This window comes from Bombyx mandarina, chromosome 07, assembly GCF_030267445.1.
Source record: "Bombyx mandarina strain Sakado chromosome 07, ASM3026744v2".
Classification (NCBI taxonomy): domain Eukaryota; kingdom Metazoa; phylum Arthropoda; class Insecta; order Lepidoptera; family Bombycidae; genus Bombyx; species Bombyx mandarina.
Genome location: NC_143214.1, coordinates 4,272,236 through 4,285,129, shown reverse-complemented (window position 1 = coordinate 4,285,129; position 12,894 = coordinate 4,272,236). Strand labels below are relative to the sequence as shown.

General features: G+C 38.6%; 1 pseudogene across 1 annotated transcript; it reads left to right on the top strand.

The window, feature by feature from the left end:
- The first annotated feature begins 5,489 nt into the window (after window positions 1–5,489).
- LOC114250820 (uncharacterized) lies at window positions 5,490–11,550 on the top strand (annotated as a pseudogene). The gene is made up of 2 exons (XR_016323358.1): window positions 5,490–5,510; window positions 7,622–11,550. The product of XR_016323358.1 is annotated as an uncharacterized LOC114250820 (transcript).
- The last annotated feature ends 1,344 nt before the right edge of the window (window positions 11,551–12,894 follow it).

Here is a 12,894-nt window from a genome sequence, read left to right as displayed (position 1 = left end):
ATTCCCGCAAAAAATCTTTAAGCAAAAGCCTTTTATATCTCAAGTTGGATGGCGCCATTAACATTGTTGATGTCTATTGAAACCGGTAATTATTTCCACCATTCTGAAGTTAAGAAACTTTGATTTTTATCTCTAAAAATCCTAAATCGAAGCCAAGAATCAGTTAAAAATAAACTACATGCGAATTCGTATAAAACTAACCTTTTTTATTTAAAATCGAGTGTGATCCGAAACCTTGTGTTTATAAATCGACAATTTCAGCAGATATTTTACATGTTGATACTGGTGGTAGGTTGAGAGTCTTTAGCTTGGACTCAAGTACCACTAACCTGCTGCTTTTTGTTGTGATGCAGTAAAGTGGGAAAGTCGTTATAGCTATTTACTGGTGGTATGATCTCTTGTGAGTCCGCACGGGTAGGTACTCCGCCTATTTCTGCCGTGAAGCAGTGATGCGTTTCGGTTTGAAGGGTGGGACAGCCGTTGTAACTATACTGAGACCTTAGAACTTATATCTCAAGGTGTGTGGCGCATTTACGTTGTAGATGTCTATGGGCTCCAGTAACCATTTAGCACCGGGTGGGCTGTGAGCTCGTCCATACATTTAGGCAATAAAAAAAAGTAAAAAAAGATGGCGGCATTCGCGTAGTGATATTGTTACGCGGTAACCATTTAAGGCCAGGCGCGCTTTGAGCTAGTTCACCTATTAGTATAATTTCAATTCAAAACAGACTAAAATGAATTTTACGTTCTCGACAACCCTATAATAAAAATGCAAGTTATACACCTTGGATATAATGTTAAAAATATGTTCGCTTAATGTACATATGATTAAATCACATTTAAAATTCGAATCTCTCTCTCTCTCTCTCTCTCTTTAGTTATCGACGCGTCTTCAACATATTCATAATTCATATTCAGTTTTTACACGGTTATGTTATCTTATCGAAAACAGCTTCTTGAAGTATGTACTTTTGACTAATTAAACGGTCGTGGTTATGCAGAATGTAGTCAGGATCGTAGTCGGACACAGGGTGGGCTATCCCAATAATTCCGCTGATTCACGTTTAAATGGAGGTGCTTGGAGTTATTAAGGGCCTCACTCTACTACACTCACACTAAAACTCCAAAAATAATATCTAAACAATAATTTTCTACTTAACTGAGCATACACCATTATCGTTATCATTTTAACTTGTGATGATGAGTGTTATGAGATCGCGCGAGTTCTTATCTTACAATTTAGCGGTAGGCAGCGTCTTGGCTCTGCCCCTGGCATTGCTGAAGTCCATGGGCGACGGTAACCACTCACCATCAGGTGGGCCGTATGCTCGTCTGCCTACAAGGGCAATAAAAAAAAATCTAATTGAATTTTTTAACTTTTTTTTTATTGCTGTGATGGGTGGACGGGCTCGCAGCCCACCTGGTGTTAAGTGGTTACTGGAGCCCATAGACATCCACAACGTAAATGCGCCACCCACCTTGAGATATAAGTTCTAAGGTCTCATCTCAAGTATAGTTACATAGTTAACCATCGAACTATCGAAATAAGCAGTCCAAATCAGCAAATTTTTGAAGTCGTCGTGGCCTAAAGGATAAGCACCCGATTTATTCGTGTTGAGCGACAGCGCCGGTGTTCGAATCCTGCTGGCTGGCACCATTTTTTTTAAATGAAATACGTTCGTTAACTAATGATGAAGGAATAGCATCGTTCAATAAATATAAAACCCGCTAAATTATAACTTTTGTAATTACTGGTGGTAGGACGTCTTGTGAGTCCGCACGGGTAGGTACCACCATCCTGCTTATTTATGCTGCGAAATAGGAATGCTTTGTGCCTTGCCTTTCAACAAAATAATCACCTTATCATGAAGATGAAATAGTAAGTCAAACCAACTGTCGAAAACCAGGACATTGCTATATCTGTGTGCATAGACACATCATGCGGTCTCCCAGACATGAATTAGAGAAGCTTGACTTTTGTGGTCGTCGTGGCCTAACGGATAAGACGTCCGGTGCATTCATGTTGAAGCGATGCACCGGTGTTCGAATCCCGCAGGCGGGTACCAATTTTTCAAATGAAATACGTACTCAACAAATGTTCACGATTGACTTCCACGGTGACGGAATAACATCGTGTAATAAAAATCAAACCCGCAAAATTATAATTTGCGTCATTACTGGTGATAGGACCTCTTGTGAGTCCGCGCGGGTGGGTACCACCACCCTGCCTATTTCTGCCGTGAAGTAGTAATGCGTTTCGGTTTGAAGGGTGGGGCAGCCGTCGTTACTATAAATGAGACCTTAGAACTTGTATCTCAAGGTGGGTGGCGCATTTACGTTGTGGATGTCTATGGGCTCCAGTTACCACTTAACACCAGGTGGGCTGTGAGCTCGTCCACCCATCTAAGCAATAAAAAAAAAAAAAAAAACATAGTTTTAGGTCGCATAGAGGGCAAGCGCGCCGTGGGCAGAACACCAGCCAGATGGCCAGATCTAGTAAGGGAAGGACTTGGTGGTAGCCTGTACTATGTGGTCCATGCCACCCATGATCGAACACTGTGGAGGTAAGTCACATGTGGTCACGATCCTCAGCAGTGAGGGAACGATGAAGAAGAAGTGTGCATAGAAATGTAAATGGCATAATTTATACAATAAACAGACGGTTTCTACACTATTCAAAATTCGACGAATAAATTAACTAAAGTATAGTTAATTGAAACCTAAATATTTGAAACGTTGGAAATTAAATAATTCTACTAGTGAACGTGGGATTTAGGGTAAGTGATTTATTTATTTATTGTGGCTGATAGATAATAGTAAAATAGTTAATGATTAATCAGCTGTGACGCTAATCTAAGCCAAAATCTACAGTAATGTTATTAATATATTGAACAGTATTAGTAGACTTTATAGATTCAAATTTGGAATGACAATTCTTTCCAAAATGGACGTCAGACTTCATTCTAAGCGGGCATTAGAAAAATTGTAATTCACGAAATATTTGACACCAAGCGTCAAGCAAAACGTCGGATTCCTGCGATTTCGGTTCTGGGCCCAAACTTTTCGTTTCATTGTTAAACTTTTTACTCACACAAAAGCAAAGCGATCCGGCCCGTCCGGCATCCGATCCGGTATCGATCTGCCGGAATGTAAAGACAGAACGTCACATAGTAATTGTATATAATTGGTATTTCTCAAGAACAATGACACGAGATTACTGTATGAGTCAAATAATTACGTTAATGTTTTTTTTAGGCTGCGCGCTTGTTCGCTTTGACAAAAGCCGTTCGATGTTTTGTTTGGTCGCGAATCGAATTGTTTGAACGGCCATTGTGACTCGATGAGTTTAAATGGGACCGCCTTTGTAATGTGTGTACTTGATTTAAGCACTTTAAAAATCAAATACGTATTGTAAGTTTTCTTCCGGCTTAAGTTATATTACTAAGATGATGTGCCGGCTGAAGTTAGCTTATCATGCATTAGTAAGGTTATATCTTTATCTTTGTAGAATTTCTGTAAATAAAACTGTTGTTGAAGAGATCGCTTTTAGCGATAAGACCGCCTGTTGTATAAGTATATATGAGAGTAGACAGTTTTAAAAAAAATGTTAATTGTGTTTTGATGTGCATTAAAGTGTATTCTTTTTCCCTCTCTATGGTTGCAAAGTATCGAGTCATTACAAAGTAAGGCAGTAAGTACCGCTACTATGTAATAACCAAGTAAGCCACTGTTCAGAAAAAGTGATTTTATTTATCTCTTAACTTAAAATTAATAAGGTATTTAATAATAAATAAATAAATTCATAGCGTATATACTCGACATTAACTTACAACGACATACAAAATATAGTAACTAAAACCCATACGTCAAAATGAATTTGACACAAAATTTTTGGCGGGAAGGCGAGGAGCGCTATTGTTTGAATAGGTCTATTTTATTAATTTAGTATTTCGTCAGGCTTAAGCGTGTAATAATAGTGGCTTGTTCGACAATTAGCATTCGTCACAGTGTATATAATGTGTGGGACAACGAAATAAAGTCACTGGACTTAGCACCTCGTGTTTTTTAATTCTCCTCAAGCTTCCACTGTTAATTTCAATTCATCTCATTACGCATCATATCGTTTTATTGTATCTCATTTCAATTTCATTCCAATTTTTTTATATTTTTCAAACACAATATTTTTTATATTTAATACACATCACTTAACAAACTCACGTTTAATACACAATAACACCCCGAGATTGCCATAGTGAAAAAAAAGAAAATGAAGACATTTGAGTGATTAAAATTAAAATGTAAACTTTAAAATTAATTTTATTATTTTCAGAATCACAACTTTTAAATTACGTTGAAGTATTTCAGATTGATTCGACAAAAATGTGTAAAATTATATTATGATTAATTAAAAGCCATCCTCACCAAAGAGGATGTATTACGATGAAGTTTTTTTTTAAATGTAGAATATTTATGCATCTAGAATGTAGATCTATAATGCCACAACTTCCATCCGAAGCTATCCGAATCTCGGAAACAGATCTATATGTTTTCAGATCGCATTATCGATCCGTTTTTACGTGATCACGTGAAATGTCGGCGTTCTAGTTTTTGCGTTGGAACTGTTTATGTCAGAGCCCACCCGAAGGATCGTTTCCCACTTTATTTAAAGAATTAATGAATAAGAATTAACCTAGAAAAAGCATTGTTTGAATTAATACATGTCTTATCGGAGAGATTTCAGAGATAACATCAATAATGTAGTGTCGGTTTGTGTTTTGATTTATTGGTTTGTCTCTTTATAGCGTTGCCGGCTTCGGTACGGTGTGCGCGTCTTTGGATTGTTCTGTGACGTAAAAAATTGGTACGTCAGTGATTTTCTATTTGGCGAGTTCGTTGCTTTTAACGATCTATCAAAGTAGCTGTTATGGTATGAGTAATAGAATGTTCGGAGTAAGGATAATCATGAATTATGAAATAAAATGATAGTAATAGATAGACGAAAAATAACATAGATAGATATACATACATAGTTTTACGAAACCGAAATTTGTCGAAAGCTTTTTTCATCTTCTTCTGTATATACCTGTTTACTGGTGGTAGGACCTCTTGTGAGTCCACACGGGTAGGTACCACCACCCTGCCTATTTCTGTCGTGAAGCAGTAATGCGTTTCGGTTCGAAGGGTGGGGTAGCCGTTGTAACTATACTGAGACCTTAGAACTTATATCTCAAGGTGGGTGGTGCATTTAAGTTGTAGATGTCTATGGGCTATGTCCAGTAACCACTTAACACCAGGTGGGCTGTGAGTGCGTCCATCCATCTAAGCAGTAAAAAAAAAAGAAAGTAGGCCGTGAAGTCCGTTTAAATGTAAAATTTTACCGTTTAATTGTATATTAAACAAACCATCTCCCTTGCAGAGTATTAAATTCAAATGCTTTCCATACAACTGTCTTATCTTCGTACATAAACACATCAAAACTTCATTACAATATGATCGGTAAGCTTGTGCCGGTAAATAGCATTAATTGGTGCATCAATAAGGGGCATCGGACTATCTGATCGGTTTAATTAGTGGGTACATTTAATTACATTATAATTACGATCGGACAATGCCACCTGTCGATCGGATGCCGAACTAACGATCGATCGATACAAAGTTCGAACCATTGATGCATTCAGCTTTTTGTTGAGTGGTTAAGGCGTGTGTCGCGCTACTTGTGTTTGGATCAGGAAAATAAATGATGAGTTTTTATTTTGGTGTTGCTTTGCGTGCATATTTTGAGTACTTTAGTATTAATTATTATTTAGAACTACGTTTTGCAAACACATTGTGTTAACTCAGTACTAAAGTACAAACGTAGGTATGATAGGAAGTTAGTGGCAGTGAGAGACGGTCAATTCGTTTCGGAGCTTAGCTAGGACTTATAAAACAAAAACAAAAAAAAAACAGATCAAAATAAAGTGCAAGCTGGCATTTGCTTAGAAAAAATGATATTATAATGTGCAGCATGTGCAACAGGCGTTGCCCTGGAGCGATGGTGACTGACTATCGATGGATACCATAGATGGATATTTACCATCAGTTGAGCTGTATGCTCGTCCAACTACGGTATTAATTTTTCCTACATAAGCTGGTAACCTAGAGGATTAAGTAGCCTGGTGACGTAAGCCTGGTGACGTTGCTAACAGTGGTCTTAGTAAGAGCAGTGCTTCGCAGAATCTACCACCAGATCGGAACGTACCCGCTGAGAAGATCCGGCGAGAAACTTAGTGTTTTAGTCTACTGCGTCCAAAAAAAATAACTACTTAATTTAAAATCAGGTTAATAAAATCATTGTAAGTATTTAAATATGAGTAGGTACTGCGGAGCTTGCTTGAACTTTGACCTTGAGGGTCAGGGAAATTAAAATAAATTTCACAATCGCAAATGCATGAAAATATGTCAAATTATTATGAAAAAAAAACAATGAAATAATTGTACTTTGTATTGGGTATGAGCGTCCTCCGTCGTGGTCAACGCCATCTGTTGATTCGATAAAAAAATCGCCTCGCCCCTATTGATACGACATTGACGGATTCGGGAATCGTTAGGGTTGTTAACGAAAAGTTTTAAAATTGAGATTATTATAAATTGATAGTCAGTAATTCGTTAATTTTCGCGAAACGTTTTAAAGCATACATAAGAAAACTATTATGCATTATGTGTTTCAGCTTGAAGCCGTTGTACTGTAAAATTTTAGAGCTTAGAACTCATGTCTCAAAATGGATGGCAGCATTTACGTTGTTGACGTCTATGGGCTCGAGTAATAACTCAACATTAGATGGGCCGTGAGCTCGTCCACTCATCTAAGCAATAAAATGGATTTGTCTTTTGTTCAACATTTCGCCGCAACTCTATATCGAGTTCCATATAATAGTCCCCGTTTCTATATATCATTTCCATAGAGTATAAGGTAGCCATACCCAAAACTGAAAAGAAAATAAGGTATTAAATCACCATGAACGGGAAAAAATTCATTGCTAAACCATAAAGAAAGTTCATATTCCTTGAACCCGTAATGCACGTCAGGTGAATTCAATTTGATCTAATAGGGTTGGTTCCTACCATGATGTGTGAATGATGATATGAGAGAAAAAGGAGTGAGTGTTGAGATGACGGCGATAGAGGAGAATGGAATAGATAAATTTCGCTGTGCCGACTCCACTCAGTAGGATAAGGTGGACATAACGAAGAAGATGGGTTGGATCCTACAACACTCTTCTACTTTTTCAAGTGCCATCTTCTGATATATGGCAATCATAAACTTAAAATATAATATAACGGAATTAAATTGTTATTGTGTAGTCGTAATGTCTCCTCAACTCATATCAAATCCCTATGAAGCGTGGTAAGACGACATGCTGAGCTACCCCACATAACTGGAGTAAGGACAAGAAGTGGAAGCAGAATAATAAAGAAGGGGTGTTTTTATTACAAGATTATGTAACGGACGTGACGTCAGCTGTCATGCCCTGCCGCCAGCCAAGCCGCCAAGCCATATTAACACGCCCCCTTCCGCCATAGCCACCGCCACCGCCGCCAGCCAAAGCCAACGAAGGGGGGATAGTGTTAATAAAACAAGCCATGCCAGCCATTTCTAACTACTTTTCTGCATTCTCGCACAAATAAAAGAACTTGTCGTTACGCTGCTGGTTTTTATTGTCACATCATTTGCAACAATCAGAAGTGGCATTAAGAAATGAAACAACGTCATATACACGCTCAGATCTCTCGGTATTCTGACAAGTTTGAAGAAGATGAAGCTCCTATTCCACTGGCGAGGAAGGTGTTGAAAAATTTGCTTCAGAAGGAGGTCCACAAGGCGATGCTTGAGCTACAGGATGAAGAACCTGGAACAATCAAACCAAAGAAATATCGACGTCGTCGGACGAAGAGCGCCCGCCGCCCTGTCCTTCCATCATTCTGGTTCACGTGGACGGAAACTAGAAGAGCAACAACGTGGAGTAACCCACTGTGCGGCACTACGAGCTTCACGGCGCTTCACGAGATTCACGGCTACGAGCTTCCTTCTCCCTGCCTGCGACGCTGCTGCGCGGCGAAGACAGCTACATCAAAGTCATCAACGTGGGCTCGGAGACCATCCTGTGGCCGCCGGGCGAGGTCCTGCTGAGGGCCAACAGCTGCGAGGAGCCACAGCCAAACAGCCAGGTGTGTTGCATTTCTACTTGCCATAGCCATGCCATTACAAATATTTCGAGATTTGTGGGTAGAAATAAAAAAAATTAAAAGGAGCCATTAAATATTAGGAGTCATTCAGATTAAAAAAAATACAGTATAAGCATTGCTTTGCTACGAATACACATGATTTAGGTATTGCCAATTTAGTTCAAATGCAAATTAAGCTTACTAGTGATCAGCCCGTGTATCGCCACTTTTAGACATCGGCATTATAAAATAATCTGAATCTAGTCATGCTTCACCAGTGGTCTTATTAAGAAAAAGAACGGCGACAGTAGGCTATGCGTTGATTATCGTGCGTTAAACGCTATGGTAAAATATAAAAGTATCCACCGAACAGTACTGCACGAGTTTAGATTTAGCCCAGGGCTACCATCAATTGAGCATTGTGCCAGACACACAACTGCTTTCATTACACCGCAAGGTCATTATTTCTAGTACACTAGAATTCCTTTTGGTTTAGCAAATGCGCCATCTGTATTCATGCGTTTCTTCTTTATCTCCACCTTATTCCACTAGGTGGGGTAGTTAAATGCGTTTAATAAATAAAATAATTGAGTCTGTGGGTAGAAAAGAAATGGGTAAAAATAAATGTAGGTCAAATCGAGATACTAGCAATTTTAAACGATTTACATCTACCCTCAGTTGGTATAAAATCGGGTTCAATAATTATTGAGAAAGTACTTGGGAAATTTTATGGTGGAGACTTAAAATTAAATATGAGTAAATGCTCATTCTTGGAGGAACAAGTCACTTATTAGGTCATGAAATATCTTCAGACGGTATACAGCCGGGTGCAACAAAAATTGACGGCCGTTTCGCAGTGTCCTGTGCCAAATAATGCTTATAGTGTGCGACAGTTTATTGGTTTAAAAAAAAAAAAAAATAAATCATGGGTGTGGGCCGTGAACAAAACGCGAATTTCGAACAACTGAAAAACAGCTTACGTTTCAAACCTGTGCTAGCTCTGTATAATCCTATGCTTCCTACAGAAATACAAACCGATGCGTGTAACTTAGGAATTTCTGGTATACTATTACAAAAACAAACTGACAACTCACTGCGGCCTGTTATACTATTTTAGCCGGGTTACTAGGAAGGAAGAATGTGTATCATAGTTAAGAGCTCATAACCTGGCGGTCATACAATCGCTACGTAGGTTCCGTGTTTATGAAGTAGGTAAACATGATATAGTAGAAACTGATTGTACTGTGGTTTGTGCTACGCTTACCAAACGCGACATTATACCATGCATTGCGCGATGGTGAGTTTTGAAAGAAGATTATGACATTAGTGTTGAGTATAGACCTGGTGAACGTATGGAAAATTTGTAGACGCGCTTAATAGGCATCCTGTTGACATGATGAACGTGAATCGTCTTAGTTACTGATTGATTCTGTACTGTGCAATGTCAGGACGAAAAGCTTAGTTCGATTATAAAGCAATCTATACTAACATTATAAAGCTGAAGAGTTGTTTGTTTGAACGCGCTAATCTCAAGAACTGCTGGTCCGATTTGAAAAATTCTTTCAGTGTTAAATAACCCATTTATTGAGAAAGGTTATAGGCTATATAACGCTAGCACCGCTAAGACCATCACTGGGTCAGCTAAGACCAATACAAGCGAAGTACCAGTAAGTAATGTTTCAAAATCGGGTTATTTTCCCTTTTGAGAGCTTCCGGTGCGTGCGCTGCAGAAACTGTTAAAGTTTCGCTAAAATAATGTGACAGAATTGTACCCCTTTAAAAGATCTAAAAAAAAAATGTCCGCGATAGCATATGTTAAGGTTGGCTCACTATAACGTTTTTTTTATGCTAATCAATTTGTACTAAAATAAAGCATTCTTTGTGAACTATATTCCACGCGGACGAAGTCGCGCTGATGTTAAAGATAATTATGAATGAACTAGTTCGAAAATTTTTTAAGGGAAATAGACTCGCAGTCCCTTCGGCTAAATGGAAAATTGTACAAATGCACTATGACGACATTTGTCACGTGGATCTAAATCATCGTTTAGCTCTGATTAAAAGCCAATATTGGTTTCTTAAAATGACACGCTTTATTAGGAAATACGTGGCAGCATGTCTTTATTGTACACATGAGAAGGATAACTATGTTAAAAAAAAGAAGACTGTCTATATCCGATCTCTAAACCATCTGATACTATGCGCATGGTACAAATATATAACATGATGCCCTTCTGTAGGACATCTAAAGGGCACCAACCAGTACATGATCGTAATGAAAGATGCGTTGTCTAAATTTGTGATAGCTGAACTAACGCGTACTGTAAATTTAATCGGGACCATTCGTGCATTGAAAAATATATTAATAGGGTTTGTCCAGATACCCGAATCACGTGGTGACAGACTACGGGAAAGCTTTTACGAGTAGGTACTTTAAAAAAATATATCAGAAGATAAACAGTTTAGGCATACGTTAAACGGTATTGCTTGTCCGCGCGCTAATTGGCCAGGTTGAACAAACTAAACATACAATTTTGTGTTGCGGGCAACTGATCCTAGTGAAGCTTCAAATAATTTAGTGAACTCCATTAATTGAGGCACAAACAACACAATTAAAAGTAACAGCGGCTACAAGCCTTGTGATTTAATCTTTGCGCGCTCTGGTAGGTCAATATGTGATGTTTCGATTCCTGGTCTCGAACCAGAAACTGTTGACGCACGGCGTAAGATAGCTGCAGCTAGGATAAAACAAGCGAGTACACACAACATTAATATAAAAAAAAAGCTCATGTTTATAAGAAAAGGCATTTTGTATCATAGAGACAGGCGCCAACTGGTTAGTAGCGCCGCTAGGATTAATACCAAATTAGACGATTTGTACTCAGGTCCGTATGTAGTAACTAAAGTAGTAGGTAACAATTGTTATCGAATTAGAAGTATATCTAAAAGGTTTACGAAGTTATAAAAACTTCACTGGCCTGGTATCAACAGATTCATTAAAGCCCTATAAAAGTATAGCCCATGTGTCCGATAGCGCTAGTAGTTCCGATGAGCAGCTCGAAACTGAAGACCTTATTGATTTATTTGAGAACTAAATGTTTTTGTGTGTTCCCCATTGCGGGAGCAATTGTTGCAGGATGGCCGAATGTAACGGACGTGACGTCAGCTGTCATGCCCTGCCGCCAGCCAAGCCGCCAAGCCATATTAACACGCCCCCTTCCGCCATAGCCACCGCCACCGCCGCCAGCCAAAGCCAACGAAGGGGGGATAGTGTTAATAAAACAAGCCATGCCAGCCATTTCTAACTACTTTTCTGCATTCTCGCACAAATAAAAGAACTTGTCGTTACGCTGCTGGTTTTTATTGTCACATCATTTGCAACAATTATCTGTTCTCCACTTCCCTAGTAACCTCCATTAGATAATAATCTCAAAAATAATAGTATATATTTGTACAGTTAAGTTTTTTGATAATGATATTCTTGTTATCGTGGAATCATGGAGATGATCACGGGTCTTTGATTTCGGTTACGAAACATTTGTTTTATGAATGATAGATTACTGGTGGCCCGTAGGCCTTTTCAGTTTCACCAGGACAGGTGGGCGAGCAAGGATTCAGCCAGGAGGGGCGGGATTTGGTACCCGAGCGCCTTCAAAGAAGACCTAACAACTCAAGAGAACCTGCTTCGGGAATGAATCTACTACCGGATCGGAATCGCATCCCACTGGGATGATCCGGCTAGAAATTCAGCGGGCTGATGCTTAGGTTAAGTTGCACGTCGAACTCTTTGGCGAGTTTTACGAGTACGGTTACCGGGGTGCCTAAGCCTGCTTCTAGTATTGGAGCTAAATGCATCTATGCAAGGGTTATTGGATCTAACGGATCCGTAAGGACGTGGCTACAAAATTGTGAAGGCGACAGTTCTCAAGACAAAGAGGGTTTTTAAAATCCTTATTCCTTGTAGACGTTTTGGTTGGAAAAGGGCTTAATAGGTTTGCTGTAGGTTTTGACTATGAATCTGCTAATTATTATTGTTATATTTAAGTAATTCGTTCAAAAGTTATATACGTTCTTTATAGAGCCAACCCTAAGATAATATACATGACAGAGACGCCGCACTGACATGTTTACGGGCCAATTATTTGTATGGATTCCGTAGCAATAATGATTTCTTGCGTCGGACCGTCCGTCTGTCTCCGTCGTTTCATACATTCAAACTTTTTATATTCATTTTGTGCTTTTCGATTTTACTTTCGTGTGAGATTCGTATTTGAATGAACCTAATTATCACCTTTAAACTTTCATTTTTGTTTTTTTTTTTTGTTTCAGTTAGCAAGGAAGTCCGGTATAGGAATTATGAGACATTATGCCCTTGATTTTTTGAAATTTCGTGTAAAATTTAATCCCTAGCATGTCCAGAACTTTTTTAAAGACTCATTTAGAAAAATATATGCTTTTTTATTGTGTAGTCGGATGAATGAGCTCGCAGCCCAGCTGGCGTTTAGTAGTTATGGGAGTCCATAGACATCTCTTACAGTCGAAATCTGAATTATAGTGAACATAATGATTCTATTTTTAGGAATGAACTCTGCTCACGTTGCGATTGCTCGGTAAGTCGTGATGAAAGAGTAGGTATTTTATAAAAATATTATTATTATTCCCGGAGAAGTTTCAAAATTATCTTCGTAT